We start from the raw sequence: 20433 nt of genomic DNA, 5'->3' as shown, positions 1-20433 counted from the left end.
AGATGGTGAATTTTGTGAACTATGTTATGGCAGTTGACTGACTTGTATAACATGTTAATCTTTACGAAGGCATATTACCAGATTTTTTTTCTCCTGCAGAGCAGCTGGTGGGTTCAAACCATCTCCCTTTTGGCTAGTAGCCAAGCTATTAGCCATTTGCCCTCAGGGCTCTTCACATGCACGCATATTGTTGGTGGTGGTGTTAAGTGTCAGTTGATTCCAACTCATTGCTACCATGTATAGGGATTTGGAGGCCGTAAGTCTTTGCAGGAGCAGAAAACCTCATCTTTCTTGCACGGAGCAGCTGGTAGGCTCAGACCTCCAACCTTGTGGTTCGAGTCCAGTGTTTATCATCGTGAGCCATGTACTTATGTTTATATAGGTATATATTGCTAAACTTAAACATACGTTCTGCGATACATTGTGTGAATTGGACACTGTGCAAACAATGTATTATTTGCAGGAGACAGACACACAGAAGCCCACAGGGCCGGCCTAGGACATTCATCGCTATAGTTATGCTGAGAGATGGCTTGGAAATGTGACTCCACTCGCTGGTCCTGCATGTGGTCCACGTTCTGTACAGCCAGCTGCCTCCAGGCATGCCACCACAAGCTAACTTCCCTCCCTTTTCCATCACTCATGGGCTTTGAACACTTCCAACCATGCCTCTTCCCCAGCCTCCTTCCCTGTTTCACCTTCCATCACCATTGAAGCCCAGTAGCTACCACCATGACAGGAGCTGTGGTCTCCTGCTTGGGTGCTATGCACAGAGCAGCTGGACAACTGGGGCAGCAGCCTTAGTGGGCCTCTCCCTTTATGGCTCCAGTGGTGTCTTTGAGGTCCCAGCTGATGCGGGTGTGGTGGGGCAGGCAGCCATGGACGGGTGCTGGGACCCTCACCATCTGACACCCCAGCACTAGAGCAGACGCAGTACTGGGAGAGCTCGTGAAAGAGCAATCTAATGTCCATACTTAGCAAAGTACTTCTGGGTTTTTGAAGTCTTTCATAGCATTGTGGAACGTTGGGCATGTATGTGGTTGGCCATAGCATGCCTGAATAATATGAGAAGAGGTATGCTGAAGTGGCTGTGAATGTGGATTCTGGAATTGGGTTCAGATCCTGCTTCTGCCACTTACTGTGTGACTTTAGGCAATGGAGTTAGCCTGTCTAGTTTATTATGTCTAAAATAGACCGGAGGCACATTTGTTTTCGATCTCTAGTTTTCTCATGTGTAAAATAGAGTAATGATACTTATATCTACCACATAGTATTATGCTGAGGATCAAATGAGCTCATCTGTAACATGCATAGTCTTGTAGCTCTTGTCATCATTATGATTGTTTCCAGCTTGCCCGATGACCTCCCTCTCCTTCCTAAGTTTAAACTTCAGTCAGTTATTTTCTTTGCACACATATGGAGGCATGGCATTCTGTTTGATTCTTCTTGGGTTCCCCAACATCTGAGGAAGCTCAACAAGGAGGATTCAAAAAGCACAGGCTGTATGTAATCAGTGATCCCAAGACTTGAAATCTCTCATCCTCTCCCCAAACACAACTTCCTGTCTGAGGCTAATGGGATCATATCTATGTCCGTGAGTCAAGACATTGGAGGATGGGTCCTCTGAACGCCTGGGTTGAATCCTGTGTATATGTGAGCATGGACCCACAGGTTGAATTTTAAATCTCAGGCAATCATGAGACTGCTAGGATGAAGACACTTCTGTCCAATCCAGTTGGGTTGCACATACAAAGATACCTTAAAGTGGAGATTGAACACTGTTTTTTCTACTTAGAGAAGGTAGATAGGAAATAACTGGAAAAGATTACTCAGAGAAAGTCAATAGACAGTAGGAACCAATTTGAGGTGGACCGATTTCCTTTACATCTATTAATGGAGTACTATCATGGAGGTTCTGGTGTGGTACGATAGGATCAGCACTGCATTGTTAACCACAAGACAGGTGGTTCAAACCCACCAGCTGCTCCTCAGAAACCCTATACATGGTTTGCTATGGGTCGGAACCAACTCAATGACTCTTAACAAAATAACATCATAGGAGAGAACCATTAATGTCTTAGAAGGGACTTGATCACTGTCCCGGATTACACCTGTCCACGTGTCACTGGATTTGGTGTATCAGGTGCCTCTCTCAGTAGGTGTCACTAGGTGAAGCAAGGATGTGTTATCTCTGTGTCTCCTCCCATGGTTTACTAGCCCCGGTAGTTGCTGGTCCAGCTCTCATCCCGCAACTTCAGAACAACCTTTGGCCAATGCCAAAGTTAGGCCGGTGTTTTGACATCTCTCAAAGCAAAACTGCTTTCCAAGTAACCCCTTAGGGTTTATGCCCAAGGCTCTGTGGGCACTTCTCAGCTCCTAGTACAGGCCCCTACTCTGTCTAGGAATTACAGCTCTCAGCACAGCCAGGAGCACCTACCACTGCCAAAGACAAACTTACCCCGCAGGGTGTGACTGTTGTTAGGTTCCAACAAGTCGGTTCCTTTCCATAGCGACTCTATGTACAACTGAACGGAATATGTGCCTGGTTCTGTTCTATCCTTAATATTGTTGCTACACTTTAGCCCATTGCTGCGGTCACAGTGTCACTTCATGCTTTTCACGGACCCTTTCTTTACCAAACATGATGTTCTTCTCTAGGAGCTGGTCCCTCCTCGTAATATGCCCAAAGTATGAGAGAGAAAGTTTGGTCATCTTTGCGTCTAAGGAACATTCTGGTTGTACTTCTTCCAACACAGATTTGTTCTTTTGGAAGTCCAGGGTACCTTTAATAGTCTCTTCCAACACCATCACTCACATGCATCAATTCTTCTAGGGTCTTCCTTATTTTTCACGTGCATATGAGGCTGTTGGAAATACTGTGAGTTGGATTTGGCACACGTTAGTCCTTAAACTGTAATCTTGACACTTGAGTACCTTAAAGAGGTTTGCTTCCCTTTTACTGGGTGCCCTGCTCTGCTCTGTGGATCACCTCTTCCCCCATTCTGCTTCAATTGCCTCTAGTCTCAAGGCTTCTGCCGATTGAGCTTCACCCGTTTCCCCTGCTGCCATGATGCTTTGGAGCATCTTGGCACTGGCTCTGCCCCTGGACCTTCAAATAGGCACCTTCTGTGTTACCAGTTTAGTGCTAAAGTCCTCTTATTGAACCAGGTTACAACTCTTTTTTCGGGGGGTGGGGATCTAGTTGATTATCAGCACATGGACCCCAGGTCCAAAGGACATGCTCCTGTTCAGGTTTGTGTTGATCAGGAACCCTGCCCCCATACCCTCTTGGAGACTGGGTATTTATCAAGGAAAATGCCTTGTTAATTCAAGGTTTGTCTCCCCTAGCAGGATGTAAACTGAACAATCCCTTACCAGACAGTAAGCCTACTGGTCTGATTGCAAGCTACTTAAGCAGATAGCAAGTTGACCAATCCCTGCAAGCCTCTTAAGTAGCTAGCATGTTGACCAATCCCTGCAAGCCTCTTAGGGTAATAGCAAGTTGACCAATCCCTGCAAGCCTCTTAGGTAGATAGCAAGTTGACCAATCCCTGCAAGAGTCTTAGGTCGATAACAAACTGATCAGTCCTTACAAGTCACTGGGGTAGATCGCAAACAGACTGATCATTTCACAGATTGTGGTCTGACCAATAATTTTGGGAGAATTGCAAATCCAAGGTCAGAAAGGAAGGCCACATAAGAGAAACCCTTTGCACCATAAATCCCATTCCCAACCCATGCCAGAGCCACAGAATTTTAGTAAGTCTTTGGGATCTTACTAATTTCTATCTCTGGGGATCCTGACTTACTCTTCTAACTTTTTCAATTAGCAGCAAACATAAATGGCTGGTGACTATAATGGCGTAAGTTACGTGAGTTTCTGTAGGTTTTGAGCGTTAGGGGAATTTGTTGCATATTTTTAATCGGCTAACTTTCTCATAAGGTTAATATTGACTTCAGAGTTCTAAGGTACATATAAGGAGCTCTGGTAGCTTAGTGGTTACGAATCAGGCTGCAAACCACAAGGTCAGCAGTTCGAAACTACCAGCAGTTCCGCGGGAGAAAGATGAGGCTTTCTGCTCCCGTAAAGATTTACAGCCTCAGAAACCCTGTGCAGGGTCACTATGAGTCGGAACCGACTGTAAGGCACATAACAACAACAACAACAACAAGGTACATATAGAACACTTAATGGATTTGGAATAAAGGATTCAGAGACCATGTTGTTATGTACCGTGGAGTTGGTTCCGACTCATAGTGAGCCTAAACAGGGTTTCCGAGGCTGTAAATCTTTACGGGAGCAGACCACCTCATCTTTCTCCCGCGGATCCGCTGGTAGTTTCGAACTGCTGACCTTGAGGTTCACAGCCCAATTCGTAACCACTACGCTACCAGAGCTCCTTTCAGAGAGACCATAGTGCTCACCATTACTCCATGGAGCCAGCAGAACAGAATTTGGAGTTCCTCTATTGTTTCTGACCTTGAGATTAGCAGCCTGACGCATACCTGCTACACTGCCACCACCCTTACTGTGTCTAATGGCTGCAAAGAACCCCAACCCAACTCTAACTCAGCGAAGCTAATAGGGGATTTAACTGGCTCATTTGATTGAAAAGTCTAACAGAAGGACTGTCTTCCAACAGTGTGGTCAAGAAAATGTCCCTCTCATGTGCTCCACTAAGTGTGGCTGGGTTCTGGACTCCTCCTTGCAGTGCTCTTTTTCTTGTGGCAAAACCTAATCCATGTTCTTAAAACTCTAGCCATGGCTATGAGAAGGGAGCTCTTTCTCTCCCATGAGATACCACAGAAATCTAGTGGTTGAATTCATTCTTCTGGCTTAGGGTATGACCATCCATCAGCCAATCAGTGTAGCCAGCAAAGAGGTCGACACTGATTGGTCAGACCTGGCATTATGTCTCCACCCCCTGGAGCCAATTGGTGAATCATACAGGTTTGGTTCACAGGAATCAAGACTGCAGAAGGGTGGTTGCCCCTAAGAAGAAAACAGACTAGTATCATCGTAGGAAGAGGAGAGTGGAAGTTGAGCACACTGTAACTGCAGCTACCCTCTACCCTCTACCCCACTGATTTTCACTGTGCTGGTCAGTGGGGAAATGTCATGGCCAGCGGTATCTGGATTTCACCTCCTGAGCAGCCCTCAGTCCCCATGTCTGCTTTTATTTACAGCATTAGCACACCTCTCTCTTCTTTCCTGTCATCCTGATACCTCGGTCTTTCCCCCAGAGGTTGGAGTCAATGGCCTTCTCTGAGCCACAATCAATGGCGTTCTGTAAGGTGTGACTGAAGAGGCCATCTGGGTCTTGTTCCACATCCACTTTTCCCTGCCCAAGGAAGAGATGTGTGCAAGCCAGAAGGTCGCAGCTCCAGTAAGGACTGAGCTCTCAGAAGCCTCACCCTCACACTTGGGTCTGCAGCATGCGGACGCCACAAGAGTCAAGTCACACCTGGCAAAATTACCCCCTTCCCTTTGCAAAATTTCCCATCAGCATTGGATTGCAGAATAATAATTACAATGAAAATGATTCCTGAATAAAATTAGAAGTTTGAGTGTTCTCCACAGTATTTCCCAAATGTTGGATAGATTTTTTTTTTTAAGATGCTAGCACTGAGATCTCAGGCCCATTTAAATTTTTATTGAAACAAATAAACCCAATAAAAACACTTATGCTGAGAGCTGTAGCAGTGCAGTAAAAGAATCACCCTGTATTGAATTTATTGATTTATTTATTTACTCCGACTGGAAAATCGAGTATTGTGTTAATGTATTTTTATAAGAATCACACTGCTAGATGAAATGGCTAATTTATTTTAGCATATACATAAATAGCTAGCAATTTTCCATGAGACAGGCTAATGAAAATGATGCCATGAAATTGTCTATACTGTGAGGAGTGACGGAGGCGAGTTATTATTGGGTGAGTGCTAAGACACACTGAACTGGTCATCATATCTTTGAACTTTTGAACTGCTACTTGTTTCGGGTGATTTATTGATTTTGCTATCTCTCGGTTTAGCTCAACTTTAGTTTTTGCCCAGCAGTGCAGATAAGTGGCGTAGGAGATTTAATTTCATGGGTATTTAGGGTTAAAACCTATCTTTAAGAAGAATGCTAAACATGTTTTAATAAAACATGAGTTGCAGGGGGTTTGGGTTTCTAGATGACATGAATGTGATAAGAACCTAGGCAGTTGAGAGGCTGGGCCAGGAAGGAACTGTTTTTCTGATCTCGGGAAGTTTTCCTTTGGCCACGTGCATTTTATTCGCTAAATAAGCTTGGCTTCATTCTTAATTGCACGTATCATTTTTTTCCCCCTGCTTGCACCCTCTTGTTCACTCCACATGTTTTGCTTCTGTGCCTAGTCCAGGGATGGTTTCGTGGATTCTTTCAGGCAGCAGCAGAATGTGCCTCTCTCTCTCTCTCTCTCTCCTCCCTTCCTTGCACTCTGAGGACTGGCTGCTGAGGCAGGTGGCTGCTATTTAAACACCCTCCTTTTGGCAGATCTCACTGGGAAACTGCTTTCAAGAGCAGCCATCGCTCTTAAATAGGGGATGAAGACATGGAAGGCTGCTCTGTGTTGGGGCCAGAGTGTGTAGATGCTTGACTCTCTGCATATCCACTCTCCCTGTGGCCCCCATCAGATGCTCAGCCTGTCCTAACCTTTGAGGGGATACTTTGTGGGTGGGAAATACTGGACTTAGCAGAGTGACTTTTGTATCGTCCTGGGGGCTGCTGCAGAACTTTTCTTAAATATGTAATGCCCTGGGAACTCCTCCTTGTTTTATTAACTAATTCTTAAATATGATTTCATAGCGGTGTTTTGTACTTTTCTTTTTCTTTGCAGTGGGGGATAGAGGAATAGGGGTGGTGGGAAAAAGTAACCCTACTAGAGATTCTGGTAATAAATTTTCAGGCACATGAACAGTTAATCTCCTCACTCAGAGCCACAGTATGTGAATGTTGAATTTTTATTAAGGTAATGGTTTTTTTCTTTAAAAATCTGATTTATTTAGAAGGTAATTTTAAATGACCAAGTAATTTTAACCTTCAGGGAAAGACGGGGGTGGGGGTGGGTAGGGAGTAAGAGAAGAAAGCTTGGATATCTGCAAGAGTTTGAAAATTCACATCCTTTTTAATGATTAAACTGGCAAGATTTTTATTTGGATGTTAAAAGCTTTTTCTTACATTGCAAACATTCTCAGCAAATTTACAGTTAGATATTTGGAAACAGCTAACACTCAAAAAAGAAGAAAAAACAAAAAAGAGGAGGAGGGCCGGTTTGAACAAGGAAACAAAATTAGTGGGAATGGCTAAAAAGACAGAACTGACCCCAACACCATTAGCTAGGGGGAAAAAAATTCCATTTCATTGCAACTATGTTATTGTTTACTTTACTATACACATCCTAATATGGTTACCTCCCTGTCAAAAGAAGACAAGCCTAGGGGTTGGGAGGCCCCCTCGGGGAGAAAGCTCCTAACTGCTTCTCAGACAATAAGAAACAAATGGTACAACTCCACAAAAGGCTACCCGGAAAATAAGTGTCAAATAAATCCTACAGAACTCTGGCTTCTTCCTTTGAGCTCTGTATATGCAAACCTGTTTTCAAACCATAGCTGCCCAGGCTGAACTACATTTCTTTGGAAATGTAAGCGACTGCTTTTTCTCTTGTTTTCTCCTTCACTTCATCTGAGGGCTCTGGATTAATTCCTTGAGACATATCTTTGCATACATGTCTCATGAGTTATGTTTCCTGGAGTCTTTTACTAGAAACATTAAGGTAAGAATGTTGATTTAGCCTGGGACCTTTGTCACTCAAACTAATGCTCATCAGTGATACAGACATTGTAAAGAAATATTGCAGAGGTCTTTCCGTGGTCCCCCTCCCAAACGGAGAGGTGCAGTTGCTTTTAATTGTCATGCATGGATTTGTTGGGGTGGGGTGGGGGTGCCACCAGTTGTGGATGAGATGGAACGGAGATGTGTACTCACTCACTGGAATAAACACTGCTGAAAACACCTCCGGACCTTTGGCAACACAACAGTTTGATTAGAACGCTTTTCCCGTTGTTTCTTCCAGCTCGTCTTCTCTTACTTGCTTTTCTTTTTTTCTTCTTCTTCTGCTGCTTTTTTGGGTTTTATTTTTCTTCTTCAACTCTTCTGATCATTTCCAAATTCGCATGGTCTTGAGACTTGCCTGTTATTATCTGCAACTCCAGAACAAAGGTAGGGTGTTCAACTCGGTGCTTTCAGTGTGTGTGTGTTGGGGGGGGGGGGCTCTTCCGGGCGGGCCGAGTTATTTTGGGAGGGATGTCTTTCTAATGCATGAGTGGCTGACCTAAAAGGGGTGGGGGTGGGGTGGGGGAGCCCTGCCTGGAGCCCAGGGATGAGAGAGCAGGCACTGTGGCAGCTGTTACGTAGTGGAGTTTATTTTTATGCAACTAAAGAAGCGGCAGCATCTTTTATAGAATGGACTCATTAGGTCCTGAGATTCTACTCTGATGTAACTTAACTTGATGAGTACAATTCATTACCCAAGTGGGCTTCAGACATTTGCTAATGCTTGGATTTATGACAGCAGATACACTTTTCTGGTCAGACCCAACATTCAGTTTATCAAAATTAAATAAAGGGTGCAGACTGGTAATTTTAATTTTTATTTCTGTGTTTTTCTGTCAAATGTTACTATTCAGGTGTTAGTATTTGGGTGACTGGCATATGTACTCTTCCCGCCCCCCCCCCCCACCTTTGGTCTAATTGCTTTAATTCCCAGGACGCCTTCACTTAATTTCTCAATTATTTGGTTCTCTCATTTTGTACAATCTGTTGGTGCTCTGTTGGAGTCGAGGTAGAGGTTTGCTGTTGTCAACTAATTGTGCCTTGCTGGACTGCAATGCAATAGAAAGAGTAAAGACCAAAAGAAATGTATCTCCACCTGAATGGGGAATTGGAATAAAATGGTGCAGATTCATAATTGAAAGCCTGAATAAATTAAGCCTTAGTGAGGGATATTACAGGCTATTAATCATAATAAATATGTTTGGCAATGTTGTGTTTGCGCCCTATAGTTTTTCAGTTAAGAAAAAAAACCTCAAAGTCGGTGATTAGAAGAGGGAATAGTTGTTTGGCTGGTAAGAGAATGGGTTGTACTTGTTCATTAGTTCAAACCACATTAAAAGTGAGCAGTTTGTTCCAGGATCAAGTAAGTCTTTCCCAAGCATATTGGAATACATCCCTGTCCAAATGCAATCTCTGGTTCATGCCACAGTGCTTGGCATTATCTGAACATCTCAGCTTGCGTATGGAACTTGAGTGCTAAGAATTTTATTTTACATTATTACCACGCTCACACATTCCTGTTGGTTTCTTGGCTGCGGATCATCTCTGTGCATGCACTGTAGCACGGTCAAGGTGAAGCTCTCTGGAAAACAGAAATTCACTGCATTTAACCAAAATGGGCTCGAACAACCCCAAAGTTTGTATCTGAGAAAGCTGCTAATTATGCTTGTCGTGAAACATATCTGAGTGGAAGGTTCTGAATCCAAACAGAATAGAGTGTTGCTCTAGAAATATAGCTGTAGTCTGTGCTTTCAAAGAGGTTTATTTTTACTTTGGGGCCATGGAAGGGATGGTTGGAATTAGTAGCCTTTAATTAGATGGGGAGATATTCAAATTTTACAGGGATTTATGTTAGAACATGGAATGGCGGGTGGCTCTTTCCTCATTATGAATCCTCCCCGCACGTAATGAGGTTCATCATTAGTTGATGGAGTGAATTTGCCCTAGCTCTACCTTGAAAGGCACATAATTTACATACTACTTCAGAGCCTAAGCTTTAATGGATTCCTAGATGAATAAAATGAAAAGCTACTTTCTTTAAATTTTTGAACACTGTTTAGATAATACGATTTTAATAAGACATTCAATTTGCTTGTTAAGTATATTTGAAAGTGCTTTTTTTTTTTTTTTTCTTTCTTTTCCTTTTTGGACAAAAATATATTTTGGCTTGCCTTGCTGTATGTCATAGTGGATGGCTATCCTCAAAGATGTTTCAGAAAGGACATGGGAAGGTAGTTCAGTGTGAAGAAATAGAATCGTATAGAGCTGTTTTGCACACGAGCCTTGAGATTATTGACAAACCTTTTGCAGTAGAAACTCCTCTGATATTAAAATAATTATAACCATTAAAAAGAAGAAAAGGTCTGAAGGCAATGTTGATTATTAGCGTATAGAGTTCTGTATATAAAATGTGTGTGTGTGCCGACCACAACCCACACTGACAAAGTAGCTAGTTTGTACCTCCTGATTTATTTTCATGATTGAAGAGCAAAAACTTCCCCGGTACAGCTCCCTGTTTGAAAATGCTGTGTTGCTAGGAATCGAGGTGAAAAAATTGAGTTGGAGGCTGTCTCGTATCTTATCAAGCCTCACCTTAGGAACATTCCGGTGTGCCCCATAAATCCTGCAAGTTCTCTGACTCTCTGTCACTCTTCTCTCTTTTGGTTGGAATGGAGAGAAAAATCAACGGTGACTCGGTGTGATTTGAACATGGATGTCTTTTTAATAAGCGGTGGCGGGGGAAGATGTTAGAAATAGCATGTTATTGAACATGTCCTTTGCTTGTTAGAGACAGGTCACCCTGGCATTGTTACCATCGCAGCAAGTGAAAACAGGTTTCTGGTGGTTTGTCACTTTCAGGAGCTGGGAAGGTGTCTAAATATAAACTAAACCTTGTTTTGATAGAATGCTTTATTACCTGAAAATGATCAGCATATATTAACATTAATAGAATAGTCCGTGTCATTCTTTTTAAGATAATTTACTTCTGCGGCAGACCTGTCTGCCTTTAAAAAAAAAAAAGAAAGAAAGAAAGAAAAAAAATCTCCCTCTAAAACATATATTTGTTTAGAGAGTTTTCACTGAAGTGTACATGACAATTACAGCTGTTCATTAACAAAATTGGGTATTTGTTTTAAACTTTAACCAATCACTTTGATATGCTAATTATGGTGTAATTTAATTTGAGCCCTGTAATGATGATGCCGTTATTATGGACATAAATGATGCAGTTAAGCTGAGAGTAATCTCATTTGCATACTGTACATGCCAGTAAATTAAGCCCTTTCTTCAACTTTAATTTTCCACTTCTTTTCACACAGCTCCTTTTCAGTCCCTCTCTTATAAGCCCACTTTGTAATATAGGTCTGATGACTGTTTGATGTGAAGAGTTTCGGCACCACAATAATGCCCGACAGAAGATGTAACATTTAAAGGATTCATTATCTTGCTGAGTGTCCCTTTAAGAAGGGAGGATTAGAGAGGGTGGAGGGGAGACCCAAGTGTCCTTTCCATGGGCTATGACAGGCCCCTGTTAAAGTAATTTGAGATGCCAAATGCTTACCACGAATGGCCAAGTCAGATGTGGGATCTATTATTTACACATGCTTTTATTCCCACTGTACTGTGTGGTCACAAATTGTGTAGCAATTAACAGCAGTGAATTTCACGGGATCCCTTATTTGTCGTCTTCCCATTCTTTTTGGAGCTAAAAGTTCAATTTAGTCTACTTATTAAAATTCTTCAAATCTGGGCTTCTATAAATGTGGCTATCATCTGAAACAATTCTGAGATGTCACTGAAAGCGGCTTTCGAAAGGAGCTTCCTTTTTTTTCACCCTCCTCTCTGCCTGGATTGTTGAAAAAGCATGCGAGTCATCCAGCTGTGTGAGGCTACAGTGCATACAGATGTTTCTCAGAACAGCAGGCTGTGGCCGGTGCCCTCCTTGAGTTGTAAGAGCACCCATGTAGCTTTTGATAGCTGCTGGCCAGTGAAGAGCTGTTCCATGTAAGCCACAGAATGCAAAGGGCATAGCTGAGCTATTCAGCAGCAGGGATGGAGTCTCCCTGTGGCGGGCGGGCAGGCGGGAGCTGGGAGTTGAGTGGGTGTGAGGACTGAAGTGGATTGTTTCTAAAAGGGTCAGAGACCTAAAAATAGTTCATGCTGTTTGACTCTTATAGTCACCTTCCCCCAGCAAGTGGAAGAGCGTTAAAAACATGGAATCCAATGTGTCTATCCTCCTGGCTTGGAACTCAGAAAAGTTTTGGCCTTCCTTTCTAAGCAGCCCCCAGTTCTCTACCTCTTGATCCAAAGTGGGTGCCAAAGGATTGTTGTCCCTGCCCCCGGCAGTGTGCCGACAGGAGCCTGCCATTTTCTAGTATTGTGACAGGCAAAATGGGCTGAAACTGCCAAGACCAAGTGCACGCGGGGCATATTCAACAGGGACAAGTGGAATTTGGAGTTTCTGCCTAACTTTGAAAATCTTAATGAAGGTGAATTTCACCCAGGTGTTCTTGAATTCAGCTATGGTTGTGCTATCCTGTTGCTGACAGACTGTTGTGGTGTTTGTTTTAAAGCAGTTCAAACTTCGAATATAACTCTTCAAGAGATTTCTTCCTGTACATAATTTCACAAGCAACCAGATGCCAAAGGTGTGTACGGAAGGTGTAGGGACTATTTGTATGGTGGTAATTCTGGCTCTGATGGTTAAGGTTTTGTGTTAACTTGGCTGGGCGGTGATTCGTAGGATTTAGCAGTTAATGACATGACTTGGGAAATTATGTAACGATGTAATCATCCTCCATTTTGTGATCTGATGTGGTTACCAACCATTTTCATATAATACTGAATTTTGTTTTCGTTAAGTGACGTGTGGGAGTACTTTTTGTATTTTTCTTGTGGATTTGTTTGTTTTCAGAATTGAGGAAGACAAGGGAAAGGTGAAAAGATTTATGTAATATTATAGAAGGAACCTTGGGTTGGCTCAGTGAGTTAAGTGTTGGGCTGCTAACTGAGGGTCAGCAGTTCAAACACACGAACTGTTCCATGGGAGAAAGATGAGGCAGGTCTGCTTCCATGAAATTTTATAACCTCGGAAACCCTATAGAGTAATTCTAATTCTGTCCTATAGGGTCACTGTGACTCAGTTTTATTTTGGAATGTTTTATTAAGCATTGCCAGGTATCTCACCTGACACCAAGCCCCTAATCAAACAGATATCTATCCCTGCTGTAAAATGGCTTTACTCACAGGTAAATAGGATTGCTCTGATGGTACAAAAGGTTAACCTCTTTGTTATTAACCAAAACATTGGCAGGTAGCTCTGACCCAGAGACACCTCTGAGGAATAGCCTAGCAATTTACTTCCAGAAAATTAGAGCCATTTCAAACCTCCATGGAACACAGCACTATTCTGACAAACGCAAGGTCACCATGTGTTGGAATCACCTAGTTAGACAGGTGAGTAAGCAAATGGATGAAGTACTGCTAGAATAGAAACGCTCTGAAGACAAGGAATGTTTATCTAAATTTCCAGCACTTACAATCATGCCATGCTCAAAACATAGTTCGTAACTGAAAGCTACAGCAAATGAGCAAATCAGGAAGAGAATGTTCTCTAAAGGTAAAACCTTGAAACGCGTTTGATGATGTGGAGATTGTCAGCCCCTTCAACCCACTCCTCCCCTGGCCTCTCCTTTGTGTGGTAGCCACTCAGCAAGTGCAGTTGACCAGGGGCAGGCCTTGGTCAAGACCTGTCACAATGATAATCAGCAGAAAGTTGCCACTGAGCTGACTTCCAGTCATGGCAACCACATGTGCATCAGAGTGGAACTGTGCTCCATAGAGTTTCAGTGACTGATTTGTCAGACGTAGACTGACTGCCAGCCTGTTCTTCTGAGGAGTTTCTGGGTGGACTCCAATGGCCAGTTTTCCCGTTAGTGGCAGAGCTTGTTAACCGTTTGCACGGCCCAGGAACTTGAATGTTAATAACGACTGGTGGTTACTGAGGGAAAACTACGGGCGAGGGACTGTCATTGTGATGCCTTTGAACCCACCAAAAAGCCTTTCAAAGTAGGTACTGCTTTCTCATCTTACAAATGTGGCACCTGCAAATCAGGTACAGCCTCAGGTTGCGCCATTTGTTAGATGTGGAGTTGTCAGGACAACCCCTCGCTCTTGGCCACTGTACTTGACTTTGTTTTTCACAGGTGTGTGTGTGTGTGTGTGTGTGCATTGTGCATACATTGACTGAGAAATAATAGTGGTCCAAATACCAGGCTTAGCACTTTATACATTTTAGTCTCATAGAGACCTGGTAAGGTAGCTGCTACTTGTCACTACTTACTGATGAGAAACCAGTATTCACTCAGGTGATAACAACTAGCCTCCATTCACACAAACAGTAAATGATGGAGCCGGAATTCAAATCCAAGGCTGTGTGGTCACAAAATCCTTGTTCACTTATTCATCGTTGCATCCTCCTTATAGATTTATGTGTAGCTTGAGAGTGTTTTGTGCTTCTAAGATCATTAGCTTATTATTGAACTAACTGATTTATTAGGTTTATAAACTTGTTGGGTTCCTCCGATAGTTTAGGACCTTTCGTATCATATCCTGGGTTTCTGTTTTGAATGTGTGCTCTAAAAAATGAAGAGATTTCTCCTAACTTCTCAGTCTTTTGGTGTTATGTGAACTACTGTGCTCCGCTCGCTGACTGCACACACACACATGCACACACAAGCACACACGTGTACAGAGTGGACTGTTTTGTTAACTTATTTTTGAAGGAGAGAAGAGGGAGGGAAATACTATGTTCCTTCTGTTTGATTGAGGTATTCTTTAGTGTGTGTAATTTACAGATGATAGAAAGAATACCAGCTGTGATATTTATAGATACCTAGATGGCTCTGGAGATATTTACATATATCCCCAGACACATATATAGATTCATAGCTTATATTTTTATTTATTCACATTGCAGCCCATTTTACAGAAAGTGGTAGGAAATTTTCAAAGACAGTCTACACATCCTTTTCCTAACACTGCTTTCTCCAGCAAAGTATCTTTGTTGTGTATTTTATCTGTGGAATCTAGGCATATAAAGTACTAACTTCAAACCAAACCAAACCAAACAACAAGAAATGTGTTCATGGCAATCTCATGTGTGTCAGAGTGGAACTGTGCTCCTTAGACTTTTCAAGGCTGTAAATTTTTGGAAAGAGACTCCCAGGTCTGTCTTTTGAGGTACCTGTAAGTGGGTTCTAGCCACCATCCTTTCAGTCACTAGATGAAATTTAACCGTTTGCATCACCCAAGGACTCTTTAAAGTGATAACACTATTTATTAAAGCATCCTTTTTCCTTACGTTACAGAGATGATTCCAACCCAGACTCTTGAAATGATGTTAGACTTGTGTTGTACGGTAGCTAAGGAGTTCTGGTAGGGCGATACTTTAAAATGTTGGGCTGTTTACCACAGGTCATTGGTTCAAGCCCATTAGTCATTTCATGGGAGAAAGATGAGACTGTCTCCTCCCATAAAGATTTGTAGCATCAGGAACCTTATCAAGTAGATTTACTCTGTTTTAAGAATTGTTGTGAGTCCTCATGGATTTGATAGCAGTGAGTTTGTGTTTTGGGTTTTATATTGTAGCCACTAGCCAGATATAAGTACTGAGCCCCTGAACTGTGGACTAACCTAAATCAAGATGTGCTGTGTGTGTGTGTCTGAAAAATACCCACCATAACTTAAAGAGTTAATAAAAAACAAAGAATGCAGTCTATCTCATTAGTAACTTTTATGTTCATTGCATGTTCAAAATGAAATTGTTTAAATATATGAAATAAAGTATATATTTAAAAATTAATTTCACTCCAAAAATTTTAATGTGGCTACTAGAAAATTTAATATTTCATGTGATTTTCATATTTTTGACTCTCATTATCTTTCTAGTGGAAACTGTTGATATATCTCTCTAGACATGTTGATTGCTAGACTAGGTGGGTTGACCCAAAGTTTTAATCCAAAAAATGAACAGATAGCTGCAGTGAAAGTATTCTGTACAGGACTTGGCCCACAGCAGAGATCAGGAAATATTTGATGATGTAGCCCCAGGTTGCAAATAATTTCTACATAGAAGTAGCTAAGAAAATAATCTCTATGTTTATTGCAAAGCCACACGGGGCAGAATCTTAATGATGGATCCGTCTCTCCTCTTGACCAAGTATCACTTTTTTGAGTCTGTCATAGGCTAATGACTTAGAATGGCCTCTCTGTGTAGTTAGACCTTCTTACTTCCATCCGAGATGCTTTCCCAAGGCATTGAATGCCCTCCTTAACCCGGTTGGCAATACCCCACTGTTGCAGAGTACTTGTATTTGCAAGCACATTTCTATACCAGCTAGTGCCCTTGATGCCGGCAAATCCGGTGTTAATTTCTATAACGATTCCATTAGCTTACATCACCAGAGAGGAGAGGACAGGATTCCTTGCATGTTCCTAGATGGCTCTCTAACCTGACTTCTGAAATACTGGTTGTTGTTGTTATTGTTGTTGTTAAGTGGTGCTGAGTCGATTCCAACCCGTAGTGACCCTGTACAGGGTTTCTGAAGAGCAGCTGGTGAGCTTGAACCACTGATCTTGCAGTTCAAATGGCTTTGCAGTATGGCGCATTAACCCACAGTGCCACATTAGTACACACGTGCAAGAATTGATACACAGGACCTTGGTACCACAGGTTCCTGTTACAACATTTCCCTTAAGACAAATGGATGCATATGTCTCTTTGATCCTCTGCTAGTATATATTCCTTATCACGCAGGTTTATCTTACCTTAAGTAAACACATTTTATGGAAAAATTGGAATTTTTCTGAGACATTTTGAAGTCCTCTCATGAGTGTATGTGTACATATGCATACACATAAAGATATAGGTACCAAAACCCAGTCCGAAGTCCTGGTTGTGCAGTGGGATAAGCATTGGGCTGCTAACCTAAAGGTTGGTAGTTTGGTATAAACTCACTGGTTGGTCTTCAGGAGAAAGATGAGGTTATCTGTGCCTGTAATGATTCACACTTTGAGAAACCCTAAGGAGCAGTTCTACTGTATGCTATATAGAGGGTTGCTGTAAGTCAGAATCGACTGCATAGCGTTGGTGTGTGTGTGTATATGTATATATATATGTATATATATATACATATACACACACACAGACACACATACATACACATATACACACACATGTTGTTATGTGCCGTGGAGTTGATTCCGACTCACAGCAACCCTGTACAAGGTTTCCAAGGCTGTAAATCTTTACGGGAGCAGAAAGCCTCATCTTTCTCCTGCTGAACAGCTGATACTTTCAAACTACTGACCTTGCAGCTTGCTGCCCGATTCGTAACCACTACGCTACCAGAGCTCCATATATATACACACATACATATGCACTAATACATTGTAGTGGTTACAAATCGGGCTCCTAATCTCATGGTCAGCAGCTTGAAACTACCAGCTGTTCTGCGGGAGAAAGATGAGGCTTTGTGCTCCCATAAATTTTACAGCCTTGGAAACCCTGTATAGGATCACTATGAGTCGGAACTGACTCCGCAGCACATAACATCAACAATATATGTGTGTGTGTACATTTTAACTTTTTTTAAGGAGCAAGGAAACTATGGAATGTACACCATACAAAAACTGTATACAATGTATGAAGTGCACATCATACAACAACTATTGATTATATACATGCCTTTTTAGACATGGCTGATGCCCTGCCTTAAGCAAGCTTGTTCTCTACATAGGCAAATGAGAAATGAGGTAAGTTTCAACCTAAGACATGAAAGTTCGTTGGTTACTGAATTGGAGTTATGTGTTTGCTTTATAAAAAAGATACTTTTATTTTTCTAAAGGATTCATAATAAGTATCCATTGGATTCATCCATTCCCCACATTATATTTGCTATACAGATGATTGAGGGAACGCATGATTTTAATTGCAAATTTACTGTGGCCCAACCCCTAAAGATGCTAAGCTTCTCAAAGTGTTTCTTTAAACATCTGTACCACTTCTTAAAAACCAGAATAGATAGAAACCGTCACTGAAACGAGTTCTTGGACAATTTAATGGTATGTGTTAAAGGCAGGGGTGCCCTGTTGTGAGGCTGTAGGATCATTCCTGGACTGCTAACTGCAAGATCGGTAGTTCAAACCCTATACAGGATCGCTTTGAATCGGAACCAATTCGATGGCACTCAACAACAACAACAACATTAAAAGCAGGCATTCAAGTGGGGTATTATCCCACTTTACTTTTTGGTCTTTAAAAGTCAAGGATCAACTATTTGCCCGAATACAAAGTGTAAAGGCACAAAGGTCAGGTAAGATGGGAGAAATGGGAACTAAGGGAGAAAGTATGAAGAGTGTGCTATTACATGGAAGAGATGTTATAAAACAAAATGTGCACACATTGTTGACTGTGAAACTAAGTTGCTCAACCCAAGCACAACAAAGTAACTTTTACCTAAACCACAATAAAAAAAAATTGTTTTAAAGAAGATGTAATTGTCAAAGGACAGTATAGTAGCTGTGAAATGGTCATGTTATTGTTGTCAAATGCCATTGAGTCGGTTCCGACCCATAGCGACCCTGTATAGGGTTTCCAAGGAGCAACTGGTGAGTTTGAACTGCCAACCTTGCAGTTCAAATGGCTTTGCAGTCTGACGCATTAACCCACAGTGCCACACCATAGAAATGCTGAATCCAGGCAAAGATCGTACCATTGTGAAATGTGCCCACCCTTCGTTGGTGCTAGGTTGCCTTGAAGCTGTGGCTTCATTGCTGTGTGTTGCTTGGGGGTGTTTATTTTATATGTGTGGGCCACTGGCTCCTGGCTATCATTACTCCCTGAAATTTTCCATATACTTCTTCCATTTTCAATGACCTTACCCCCAGTTTGCCTGCAGTAGATTCTGCCTGTTCACAGGGGAAATAATGTTCTTGCTAGCTTTTGCTCAAGGCAGAACAGAGGAGGGAAATACCTTCAAACCATCCACTCTAAACCTTTCTTTGTTGACACGGTGGAGAAGAGCTCCTCTACCCCTGCTCTACCGATGCACACCAGCTGCTCTGGGGATGACCTTAGGGCTGTAAAACGTTTCATGGGCTTTGCAGTTGCAGTGCGAATGAGCAGCGCTGTCTTTGTGGCCAACCCTAGGACTGTGGTTTCTTTTGGAAGCGTGAAGACAAAGGCTAGGCTCTGGAAGATACTCTGCTTGTCCATTCTGTCACTTGGTCTCTATGCAGGGAACTCAAGTGTCCCGATGAAATGCATCTGGCCATGGAGCGTGAGGAATCCTTGGTCCCCTTCTGTTGTGCTGTATTTGTTCCTGACAGTTGTGGTGCTGTGAGGGTGCAGTGGGCTAGGTTCTGAGCTTCTAAGTACAAGGTCAACAGTTCAGAACCCTTCTTCTTCCTCTGGAGAAAGATGAGGCATAGTCTGCTCCTTGAAAGATGGACGGTTTTGGAAACTCTGTGGCACAGTTTAACTTTGTCCTGAGAGTTTCTGTGAGTTGGAATTGACTTGATGGCATTGGATCCCTGACAGTGATTTGGCACGTATTTACTCTGCTTGTCCAAAATGACTCTGGTCTTTTGGTTTGATGGTTCAAATCTTACCTTCCTTCCTTCTTTCCCTTCTTTCTCCTCCTTCCCCTCTTGCCTTCTGTCTTCCTTCTCCCTCCTCTCCCCACTTCCCATCTTTCTTCTTGAATATTTTCTAACTTCTGTTGACCCCATTGTGTGTCCGAGTAGAACAGCATATTATAGGGTTTTCAGTGGCTAGTTATTCTAACGAATCACCAGGTCTTTCTTCCGAGACTCCATCTCCCCAAATTGACACTCAACAGTCTGAATGTAAGCTTGCACCACTAAAGATTAAGTAATGACTGTATCAAGGTTAAAGCTGGTGAAAGCCAGTACCCATGGTGATATGTTAATGTTATTGTTAAGTGCCTTTGAATTGGTTCCAACTCACAGCAACCCTGCATAGGGTTTCCATGGAATAGCTTGTGGATTTAAATGGTCAACATTTTGGTTCACAGTCCAGTGTCCATCCTACAGCACCATGCCAGGAGTTCAGATAATAGCTGCAACGTCAGAAAGCGTTCACAACACAAACTTACACAAAAGTTGCAAAAATCTCTGTTACTGAATGATGTTTGGTTTAGACTAAAAGTAATTTCAAGGCGTTGCTTTTTTTAAATATTTTTTTTATTCCAGGTTTATATGTCTTTAAAAAGTTGTCTTGGCCACTTTCCTTTTTATATTCCAAAAACGTACACGTTCTCCTCCTCTCTGGTCCTTCAGGATTTAGTTAAGGATTTAGTTAAGGAATTGATGTTTGGTGTCATGGAGTTGGTTCCAACTCATAGGGAGTCTGGTAGCGTAGTGGTTACGAATTGGGCTGCGAACCTTAAGGTCCGCAGTTCGAAACTACCAGCCGCTCCGCGGGAGAAAGATGAGGCTTTCTACTCCCGTAAAGATTTACACCCTCGGAAACCCTGTACAGGGTCGCTATG

General features: G+C 42.3%; 1 protein-coding gene across 3 annotated transcripts in view; it reads left to right on the top strand.

Moving 5' to 3' along the window:
- The window catches only part of FOXP1 (forkhead box P1), a 519679-nt gene that overhangs the window by 149686 nt on the left and 349560 nt on the right, over positions 1–20433 (top strand). The window contains exon 1 of one of the 3 annotated variants that reach the window (XM_006874621.1): positions 7509–7799. The exons of the other annotated variants lie outside the window; for them this stretch is intronic. The gene's annotated coding sequence lies outside the window, so the exon portion shown is untranslated. Of the gene's footprint in view, positions 1–7508; positions 7800–20433 lie in introns of those variants that run through there. 3 annotated transcript variants of the gene reach the window in all.

Source organism: Chrysochloris asiatica, unplaced genomic scaffold, assembly GCF_000296735.1.
Source record: "Chrysochloris asiatica unplaced genomic scaffold, ChrAsi1.0 scaffold00290, whole genome shotgun sequence".
In the NCBI taxonomy this organism is placed as follows: Eukaryota; Metazoa; Chordata; class Mammalia; order Afrosoricida; family Chrysochloridae; genus Chrysochloris; species Chrysochloris asiatica.
Note: the sequence above shows the minus strand (reverse complement) of the source record. Positions and strands in the feature narration are given on the sequence as shown.